The following is a 12021-nucleotide window of genomic DNA, read 5'->3' on the forward strand; positions in this document are numbered from 1 at the left end:
TGAGGAGGTAAACCAGGTAAATCTTCAGGAAACACTTGAGGAAATTCGCGCACAACTGGTATATCCTCCAGCTTCTTTTCCTTTGCTGATGCATCAGTGACAAGTGCCAGAATGGCAGTATGTCCCTTTCGTAAACATTTCTGCGCCTTTAAATAAGAGATGATGCCAACCACAGCACCACTCTTGTCACCTTGTACTTCGAGAGGTTCTTGACTGGAGCGAGGAATACGAATAACTTTTTCCTTGCATAAGATCTCCGCGTGATGTTGGGATAACCAATCCATACCGATGACGACGTCGAAACTACCCAAAACTATGGGTATGAGATCAATCGAGAAAGTCTGACCTGCTAGAACAATACTACAGCCCTTGACTACTTGTGCGGCTTCTACACTTTTACCATTGGCTAGTTCTACGACGTGTTTGGTGTCTAGGGGTGTTGGTGTACGTTTTAATAATTTACTCATTTTCAATGACATATAGCTTGTATCAGCACCCGAATCAAATAAGACAGTAACATAAATATCGTCGAGAAGAAACTTACCCATAACCACATTGGGATCATTCACTGCATCTCCTCGACCCAACACAAATGCACGACCACGAGCTTCATTGCCGTTGTTGTTGTTGTTTCCCCCGTTGTTGTTGTTATTATTACCCTGATTGTTGTTACGGTTGTTGTCGTTCTGGTTCCTGTTCAACTGAGGGCAATGCCTTTTGAAGTGACCCTCTGCACCGCACTGATAACACCCTTTGTTACCCTGCTGCTGATTCTGCTGTGCCTGGGGTTGCTGCTGATTCTGGTTTGCAGGACGAGCGCTTCTACAATCTTTAGCCTCGTGACCCATCTTGAGGCATCTTTGACAACGAACCTTGTTACACTGGCCACTGTGATGTTTGTTGCAGGTGTTACACTTTGGAAGGTTTCCTCGATACCCTCCCTGTCTGTGGCTGCCTGAGGAATGCTGACTTGGACTCTGGTAACTGTCTGTCTTTCGCTGTTGAGCTTGCGACTGCACTGAAGCTGATCCCTTGCTAGAATCCCCATCCCATTTTCTCTTACTTTCGCTGGGAGTAGCAAGTGTAGTAGAAGCAGTAGCGGTAGCAGTAGCACTGATACGCTTTGGCAGTTTGTTCTGATCCACTGCCTGATCGGTGATGCGATGAGTGAGACGCTGGATTTCCTGGATGTTGTTGAGATTAGCCGAGGTAACGTGGCTCTGTATTTCCGGTGCCAAACCTTTGAGGTACAACTCAATACGCTTGTATGGAGGGTCCACCATAGTTGGACATAACACAGCCAACTCATTTGATCTCTTGGTGTAAGCTTCGATTTCCGAACCAACCATCTTCAAGTTATACAACTCGTCCTCCAACTTGTGAATGTCTTCTCTAGTGCAGTATTCCCTCTTGATCAGTTCTTTGAAGTCATTCCAGGGTGTGGCGTTAGCAGCTGCCAACCCTAAGATCTGCACTTGTGCGTTCCACCAAGTGAGCGCAATCCCTTCAAGTGTGCCAGTGGCGAACTTCACCCTGCGAGCCTCAGGGCATTCACACATTTCGAAAACCGACTCGAGCTTTTCAAACCAGTGGAGGAGTCCAACTGCTCCCTCCGTGCCACTGAACGAGCTAGGACGACAATCCATGAAATTCTTGAATGTGCACCCAGGTTGTTGCTGAGCGGGTTGACCTATTGTGTACGAATAGGGCAAAGTTAAGTACGAGAATTAATGTAGGATCTAAAGATCCCAGTGTCTATACTGCAGGGTATACTACCTGCTTGGGCGGCTGCAACTGCCGCAGCAACGAGAGCCTCTAGCTGGGCTTGAGTCATGGTAATTCGTGCGGCCATTGATCTTCACATCAAAGGCAACATAAGTGAGAAAGGTTCGCAAATAGTGCGATGACAGAAGAGTGTAAGCACATAAGTATTCTCATGCAATGACAAGTTGTGAGCAAGGTAATGTAAGCATACTACGAGCAAAGTTCTATGCAAACTCTAGCATGTAGGTAATAAACATAAACCTTATTACCTAGGAAGTTGAGTCTTGCACGTGGAGCGAAGCGTCGTTGTGGATCGTTGAGAGCACTGTTCTGGTTATAGTCTGGTTTTAATAAAAACGTTTTTCCATATTAAAACCAAGTTCTCTATAACCAATGGCTCTGATACCAATCTGTCACACCCCCAAAATCCACACGCGGAGTATCACCGCTTGGGAGCGTGACTGACCAGGATCAAGCCACCAATCATATTGAACATGCATTTAATATTAAGTAAAATAACTGAAAACCATCCATTCAATTCAAAAGGTGATCACACAAATCATCGTTTCAAAATGTAGCGGAAGCATAGTAAATAAACCAGTAGTAGTTAACAGTTTTAAGTGTCATAATAGCTCAACCGAAAAGCCACGATCCTTGTCCACAACGACCCGCTTCTCCAGTGCAAGCTCCAAGTACCTAACGATCTGCAAGGCATGTAACAGAATGATCAACAAACTAGTTGAGCGAGTTCACAGAAAGTAAATGCGTAATAGTAAGTTCATTTGTAACAGGTGGCTCTACTGGGCCGATTGTATGTTCTATTGGTGGTGGTGTTCCACGTTACTGGTGGTGGTGTTCCACGTTACTGGTGGTGGTGTTCCACGTTACTGGTGGTGGTGTTCCACGTTACTGGTGGTGGTGTTCCACGTTACTGGTGGTGGTGTTCCACGTTGTATAACCACTAGACTACTCGTAACTATAGGTATCCTTCACAACCGAGGATAGTAAAGTGGTAGTCTAGTCATAGTGTCAATAGAGTATCTAATCAACCTTTCAATACCATTCCCAACACCCCGGGAATCCCATGCCTTGGTAAGAGTGTGAACTCACCTTGGTTTGCTCGGTATGCTAGGTTATGCACTCACAAGAATTTAATCACGTCCTATTGTATGCACGTATAACAAATCAGTTCATGTTCGCAATGACACGCATGCAATTTAATGTTCACATAGCAGTCAGTTTGCATATCAGCACCACACGTATTATTGCACGTATACAAATGTTAACGTTCATCAAGCATGGCATGCCAAATAAATCAAGCATATAATTCCATCTTTCAAAGTAGGTTCATAAATCCCTAGTATCTTTCGAATCCAACTATTATCTTTCGACAACAGTTATCACAATTATCCTTCGGACCGAATGTTATGTTTCGGACCAATGTCATCTTTCGGTCAAAGCTATCTTTCGGTCCAAACTATCTTTCGGTCAAAGTTATGGTTCGGTCCAAACTATCTTTCGGTCAACCTAATTATGTTTCGGTCAATGCTAACCTTCGGTCAATGCCATCCTTCGGTCAATGTTACTATGATTCGAAGGATAGGCATCTTTCGGTTCACAGCAACCATGTTTCGGATAACAAGTATCTTTCGGCATATTGGTTATCCTTCGATAAATAACAGTTACATTTTATTCAAGTTTCCAAGTTTATCCGATTATCAATTAACACAAATTTTACAAATCAGTTAACATCAACAAGATCAAACAAGCATGATTCCCATGTTTATCAAGAACCCTAATCTGAATAACAAGATCATTCAAACTATCCAATTTACACCTAGGTGCCGATTACATAAACATGTTCGATCACAATATTCGGCCGATAATAAACCTGATTAACATAAACATCTTAACGACTATGACAATTCAATTCGTATATTATCCGATCATCGTGCAAATAATGTCCGGTTCTAACAACATATTGCAATACTAACATACACATCCGGTTATCATAGCCGGTCCACAAAACATTATCATTGAACATCATCAAAACAGATCCGATTAACATATGAACAATATATTGCAAGACAATTTATTAATCATGAAATCAAAGCATCATAAACAACATCACACACTAACCGGAAATCTGGATTACGGAATGAAATCCTTCGAACAGAGAGTAGGTCTGCTATATGCCGTCACACACACACAAGGGAACTAGGGTTTTCGAAACTACTGCCGGTTTACATGCATCACGTATATAAATCGTTTCACAGGAATGGGCCAAGCCCATTAGAAAGGCTGGGCCGAAAGATGTCGAAGGATAGAATCCTTGGTCGAAGGATATGTTTCGAGATCCTTCGAACCGAATGTTGATCCTTCGAATCGAAGGATATCTTTCGTGGTCCTTCGAATCCTTCGAACTGTATGTTTCGTGATCTAGACCAAGTGTTGCAATAAAAATTCTAATATTATTTTCTACCATAGCAAGTAATCACATATAAGCAAAACGACAATACGTTTCATTAAAACACAACGCGTACAATTTCAAGTCCACAATCCAAACAACTAAACAGTCAAAGTCAACGCGCATTTAATGCGAAAGTGAAAGTCAGAAACTCGAGTTGTCACAAGACGGCCCGAAGACGGGCATGGGAGGCAAATGAAGAGAGACAGCGGAACGAGCAAAATACATTGCAAGACCGCCGATGGAGTGCTTTATATGTCTCTAATGAAATGACTATTAATAACGCCAAAATCCTCCATGATCAGGAGCGACACCGGAGATATTATGAAGCAGGCCTCCCCTATGTAGAACACGCGGGGTGGACCGATTACGCCAACCTCCCTGTTCCCTGAGGCCCCTCTGATCCATCACCACATTAGCCCGAGGCAGTAGGGTCTAGTTTCATCTCGATACCATACCAGCCGCCAACACAAGGAGAGCCCGGTCCCCTCGACAACTACCGGGAGATGTTCGAGGCCCTCACTGGTTACCCATACCACCCGAACCCACCAGTCGACCCGAACGAGAGATATCAGCGGTGACGGCCAGGTATGTATTTTGTTGTTGTTGTATATTTTGGTTTCTTTATTTTTATTTCGTTAGTATTTCTTTTTCCTAGATAAATGAACGTTGTGGGTGTGTTCCCTATATAACCCTCACGAGACCTACTCGTCCTCCCAAGCTATTGGGGGGTTTAAAAGGGCTTGTTGCATAAGCTAAATGCAACCATGATTCCTACGAAAGTGAGTTAGGACTGTTGTTGTTGTAAATTAATTTTCCACATAAATCAAGGTAAATTAACGCATGACTTGGTAACATTTTCATAAAAATGGTAGAACTAAGTAGCTAACAAATTTCAATGGATGTGAGAAGCATGCTTCTACACAAGAGTTAAGATTTGTAGGTACATCATGTTCGAGGGACAACCGTTTTGTGAAGAGAAGAAGAAGATATGAGCATCTAGCGAGAAAAATCAGGTGCATGCGTTTCCGTTTACCTTGATTCTTAGTTAGCAAATAAATGGATTGTAAATTGTATTTTATTTTCGGGGTGGAATTTTTGGGAATTAGCCGTGTCACATCCCTTGTGCGTTTTAAAACTCTAGTTCTTACACGTTGAGGACAATGTTTAACTCAAGTGTTGGGATGGGGGAAAAGTAAAAGTTTTTCAATTTTTACCCGTTCATTTAAATACTACACATTAAGGAAAATGTTGACCTCAAGTGTGGGGATGGGGGAAAATTTAATTTTTTTTTCAAAAATGTCTTGTTTTGAAAGCGATCTTAAAGCACAAGTAACTAAGTCAACGAGGGATGGCACAACCCATGTGGTCTTTTGTCATGGTCAAGTTCAAATTAATAGCATTACGGGTATTTAGCGGGTGGTTATTTGGGAATAATCTGCCTAAGAAACTAGCACATCATGCATGTCACATACCATACCCTTTATATGTGAGGTTTTGAGCCACTTTTACATCATAGAATTACACATTTATGTTTTCTTTGTTTGAGTGGACCATTAGTCACGTATTGTAGAACTTGCGACTTTTGATACGTTTGAGACCATAGACCGAATACAAGCACGAGAATGATTAAGGCATTAGGTAAACCTTTTCAGTTTACACCATTTGCTTACCTTCACCCAAATAAATCCCCTAGTCGCCCACTTTGAGCCTAAACCTTTCTTTTGATCAACCCGTTTAGCCCACAACCATTAACCATTTTTTTCTTTTAAACCCGTGTGATGAAAATTTGATTGTAGGTCTATTTGTTTGTATAGTTGTGGTTTACATTTTGCGGAAAAAAAAATCGAAAAATTCAGAAAAGTTGTGAAAAAGAAGAGAAAAATACAAAAAATATGAGTAGTAGTTATTGAATAAAAGGCGAAACTCGTTGCCTCTTAGCTTGATGTTTATAGCTAATCATGTTAGATTAGTTGTTTTGTAATAAAAATCGAGTTTTTCATCACCTTCACCACTTAAAAACATCCTATTCCATACCCTTAGCCTAGCCCCATTACAACCCTTCAAAGACCTTTTGACTTGTGCTTAGTATTTGTGTTCGGTGGTGGAGAATGATTGAGTTGCAAGCATATGCAGGTACGTGCTCTAATCGGTTTGAGTGATTCCTTAAAAAGTGCTAATTCATTATCTATTAGCCAAATTTTAAACCGAGTGGAGAGAACATTGTGAGGGATGTGCACGGTTTGTTAGTTTCAAGGGCGGCTTAATCTTGGGTAACCATATTTATGTGATTAATCACTTACCACTAAATATTTTGAAAATTGTAAGAATCATGAACCGGGTATGACATTAGACCTTAGCTTATGTCTCGAGAATGGTATGTGTGTTTTTCGTGCGACCCACGTGAAAATGAAAAACAGATTTTCTTGAGGGCAAGCAAAAGACAAGTGTGGGGATGTGATTGGTACATTTTAGGTGCACTCTTGTTAGTATTAACTATAATAAAAATGTACCGATGTTATTAGAAAATATATCAATTTGATCGGTTTTTATATTTTGTAGATTTAATAATAAAATAAGCTGAAGAGATTAATATTTAATGATTTAGTGATTAAGTTTCTAACTTGGTTTATAAATAAATGTTGAAATTAAATGGCAAATTAATTTCTCAAAGTCATTGAAGGTCATCACACTCTAAAATAAATTGAATCATGTATGAATATTGTTTTGTGATGTTGGAGCATATCTCGAGAGTCAAAAGTGGAATTAAATGGAAATCATTGGGCTAGTGGAAAAAAGAGAAGTTGGGTGCAATGGACATCATCTATTTGGGCTGCATTTTCGGCCTACTAATCGAAAAGAAAAAGAAAAGAGTAAATTTCAAAGTTCGTCCTTTATGTATGTCTAATATATCAAAGTATGTCCTTTATCTTTAATAACCTCAGAAAACATCCTTAATGTTTGAAAAACTAATCAGGTTATGTCCTTTACCCTAAACCTTGTTTGTTTTCCCAGTTAAATGAGGTCATGTGAGAAGCACATGAGGGTATATTGGTCTTTACCTTAATAAATAATTTTATTATTTAAAAACAAATAAAACCCATCCACCTACCCAACCATTTCTCTCTCTCTGCCTTCTCTCCCTCCCCTCTCTCTCTCTCTCCTAACCATCACCTACAACCACCACCACCCATCCACCACCACCACAATCACCAAGCAACATCCATAACCACCCAGCCACCACCGTATTGGTGATTTAGATGCACACGCATCGTCAGAATCACAGCTGAAGACGCCGTCATCTGTCCGTACTACGTACTACGACAACGAATTCATCGAAGCCGTCGATTCTCCCGCCTTTCCGCCATCGGAAACTCGCGCCGTACCTCCACTTTCTCCAGCCACAATCGGTCAGATCTGAGGCTCTGCCGTCGTAACAAAGGCGATAGATCTCCTTTCAATCCAGTAATCGTCTGGTCTCCAACCGTTGCCGGCGACAATTTCAGAGTTTTCGATGACGTCAGGTTTTGATCGGTTGTTAGATCAGTTATCGCAGATTGATATAAATGGATTAGGTCGAACCGAGTATCCGTTGGCGGCGAAGTCCGTCGTGGAATCGATGCGGTGGTTGAGACACTCAGATGAGTCTTGTCACCTCGATTCAGCCATGTTCCTTACTTTAAATGTTTTGACTTGTTCTGGTCCATACTGTTTTGGGGCCAGACACTCAGATCACAATTATATTCAACCAAAACATCAACTTATTCCCCTTATGATATGCAAGCAGGGGATGCCGACAAAGGAGTTTTAAATTGACTGTTTAAAATTTTGTAGCTGGATTTTTTTATAGAGATGTAATAAAGAAGTTTTGATACATTATATGCTAAATTAATTGTTTCATATTTTGTAAATAAACAGAGGAGATATGGTGAAGGTGGAAGGTCGGGGTGGGTTTGTCGGCAGTGGGAAGGAGGGGTGGGTAATTATGGATGTTGCTTGGTGGTTGTGGTGGTGGTGGATGGGTGGTGGTGGTTGTAGGTGCTGGTTAGGAGAGAGAGAGAGAGGGGAGGGAGAGAAGGCAGAGAGAGAAATGGTTGGGTAGGTGGATGGGTTTTATTTGTTTTTAAATAATAAAATTATTTATTAAGGTAAAGACCAATATACCCTCATGTGCTTCTCACATGACCTCATTTAACTGGGAAAACAAACAAGGTTTAGGGTAAAGGACATAACCTGATTAGTTTTTCAAACATTAAGGATGTTTTCTGAGGTTATTAAAGATAAAGGACATACTTTGATATATTAGACATACATAAAGGACGAACTTTGAAATTTACTCAAAAGAAAATAAAGAGTAAGCACATAAAAAAAAGGGGGGGAGGAGAAAGGGACGCAGGGGTTACGGGTTCGGACGGAGGTCGCACAAAGCGCAGCTCTTGGTTGTTTGGAACAACATTCAAGAAAAAAAAAGGATTTTGGGTGACGATCTTGAAACGTAATGCGCGGCTAATCTCTTAGGGTTTCACCCTGGGGTAGACTTTGTAAGAATTCTAGGGTTTCAATATTTTGTTTATGATTTAATTTGTGACTAGTTGTATTTAACCATTTGAAACTTATATCAATTGTCTTGCATTTGTTAGGATTTACATGTTCTTGATAACGAAGTGCAGTGCGGTCCGTTGTATATGACGTTGATAGCTCTTGGCGCCTAACCCACGTAATACTAAATCCGTTAATAATCAAATGCAACTAAATTAAGTCTAACGTGTAGAAACCCTAGGTCTTGCAGTTGTCGAATCGGGTGTGAACCTTGTTCCAAATTATTGTTTTACTCATTTTAGTTAATCATTTTTTATAATTATTTTAAACAAACTTTGAAAAAAAAAAGAAAAATAGCAAACTTCATAATCAATTTGTACACTTGTTTGTAAATACTTTTGCTAATCGAACAACTAGTGTAATACTGACCACATGCTCTTCCTGGATACGATACCCGACTTACCCTAGCTACCTAGGTTTAATTGAGTTTTTGACTGATCGGGACGACACGGTCTGTCAGGAAGTATGCCTTTTTTTAATTACTTATGATAATAGATAAAAGAGTTAATAAAAAAAATTAATAAAGAGTAATAAAAACATTATTTTGGTAAATAGTTTTTAGTTTTTCCTGTAACACCACTTTAAGAAAAAACTCATTCAAACTGTACTCATAACAATTACTCAAGACTTGTATTAGAAAGATATAAAAAATACTAAGACTATAATTAATATATGAGAGAGAATCAATTTTATTGGGTCAAATAGTCAAATTTAATTAATGTTATAAAATGGGTTGTAAGGCTAGAGGGTACGGTGATGGTCCTCCAAGGGAGGATGATCCGCCATGTAGGCGTCACGTCATAGTCCTCCCAAGGATGCTCCATCCCCTAAAAGTAGAGGGTATGGAGGATGGTCCTAGTCATAGTCCTTCCACCACTTTTATGTTTTTTTTAATTTTCTACTTTTCTTTAACATTTAACAAATAAACTAACACAATATTTTCATTAATATTAAAAAATATTACATAAACTAAAAAAAACATAAACTTAAAAAAAACATAAAAAAATAAACTTAAAAAAATAAACTTAAAAAAAACATAAACTTAAAAAAATCCTAATGTATTAAAATAAGCTACTAGTCTTCGTCTTCCATGTCGTCGGGTTCGTTTTGAGTGTTGTTCCAAATGTACTCCACCAAGTCCGCTTGTAGGTTATGATGTGTGTACTCGTTACGTAGAGCAAACATGTTCAAATCTTGTTGTTCCCCACTAACTACTAACTAGAACAAAATTTCCAGTAAACGGGTTTTCGTCGTACTCGCATATCGTTCTACCTTCGTCTTCAATGATCATGCTATGAAGGATGATACAAGCGTACATAATGTTTCGTAACCGCTTTGGTGTAGCTGAACGTGCTAGATTTTCAATGATTTACCATTTTTTTTGTAGAACACCAAAAGCCCGTTCAATATCTTTTCTCGCACCCTCTTGATACTTTGCAAACTTTTTTCTTTTTCGTCTGTCGGGTGCGGAATAGTTTTAACGATTGTCGAGTACGTTGGGTATATTCCATCGGCTAGGTAGTAACCTCGCCTGTATTCCACCCCCGAAACCGTAAAGCTTGTGTCTGGACCTGTACCCGCCACTACATCCTCAAATATCTGTTACTGGTATATGATGTTAAGGTCATTAATCGAACCAGGTAGACCAAAAAAAGCATGCCAGATCCAGAGATCCTGTGACGCAACAGCCTCTAGAATAATAGTCAGATGTCCATGATCTCCCCTAGTATACTAACCTTGCCAGGCAACTGGGCAGTTCTGCCACGGCCAGTGCATGCAATCAATGCTGCCGAGCATTCCTGGGAAACCATTGTCACACCCCGATTTCCACGTGTCTCACCGGTGGGCCCGGCTAGTTTCAAAGATACGGGTCTTTAATTAAGCTTAACAGGTCTTTAATTAAGCTTAAGCTTAGACCGGCTAGTTTCAAAGATACGGTTCGTACGCACGATTAAGCAAAGACCGGATAGAATGTGATTTAGACCCGACAAGTTTGAAGACTTGTTCAATATGGGTTTATTATTCACATTCTGGATTTTGAGATAAAACCGTTAAGGTTTGACCCGTCTCGGCTAATTTATGTACACTTGTTACATAACCCGAATCGTACGCGTAATAAGCGTGACGGGTATTCATGAGAGCTATAGACAGGTCTCCTCAGTTAATTATGCCTCAAATATGTTGTGACATCAGTAAGATGCCTTTCATTATGCCTGAAACGTGTTTAAACACCAACTAGGCCCCTAGGGGTATTTTGGTAATTTCACATAAGCCGAAAAGCTCAAAACTGGAGTCTGAGTTTATCAACCTTTGCTTACTGTTAAAATATTGAAAAACGCTTAATAAGGCGATTAAAGGCCATTTCCGGGTTCGATACTTAAATCTGATATTTTTATATTTCCAGAAGGCTTAAAATAATCTATTTATCATATGTGATTAGTAGCAAAAGGTTTGAAGTTGTTTAGATATGTAAAACTCATTTTATGGTCCGTAAGGGCAAAACCGACAATTACCGGATTAAGCCTACGACTACTAGTTATGCTCAGTCTAAAATTAATTAAAAATATTTAAAAATCCCAAAATAATATATTACATCAGTGGGTATTAAGTTTGATACCAAAAAGTAGGCTTAACTAGGCTGTACGCTAATTACGCCATTTTATTAACATAAAGCATTCATTTTGCGATAATGAGCATAACTCTTAATCTACAATTCAAATTGATGTCAAACTTTGCATACACGTTTATATATCAGTAATTAAAGTTTCTACTCTTTTATATTTCCAAAAATCACGTTTTAAGGCAATAAGGGCATAATGGTCAACATATGGGCATTTAACGGAATCATGCATATTAATTTGATAACTCATGATCCGAGGTGTATAATCACAGAGGGTTATACTAGCATGTAATCTGGTCCAAATAAGGCTCTACGGTATTTTTGAAACATACCATAACGGGTCAGAACTGAAAGTCCAAGTGAAAGTCAAACTATGTGACTTTCGGTTCCGAACCGGGTCCTTATAGTAAATTGTCGAGCTGAACATGTTTAGACATGTCCTTACACTAATTACCAAGTTATATTAATGATTAAACAGGTTATAAGTGTTCTACATTGTTAATCTTGAATAAATCGCATTTTAAACTTTCTGTTGACTTTTTAATTACACGTTTGACCCGACTTTTGACCT

This window comes from Helianthus annuus, chromosome 14 (genome assembly GCF_002127325.2).
Source record: "Helianthus annuus cultivar XRQ/B chromosome 14, HanXRQr2.0-SUNRISE, whole genome shotgun sequence".
Classification (NCBI taxonomy): domain Eukaryota; kingdom Viridiplantae; phylum Streptophyta; class Magnoliopsida; order Asterales; family Asteraceae; genus Helianthus; species Helianthus annuus.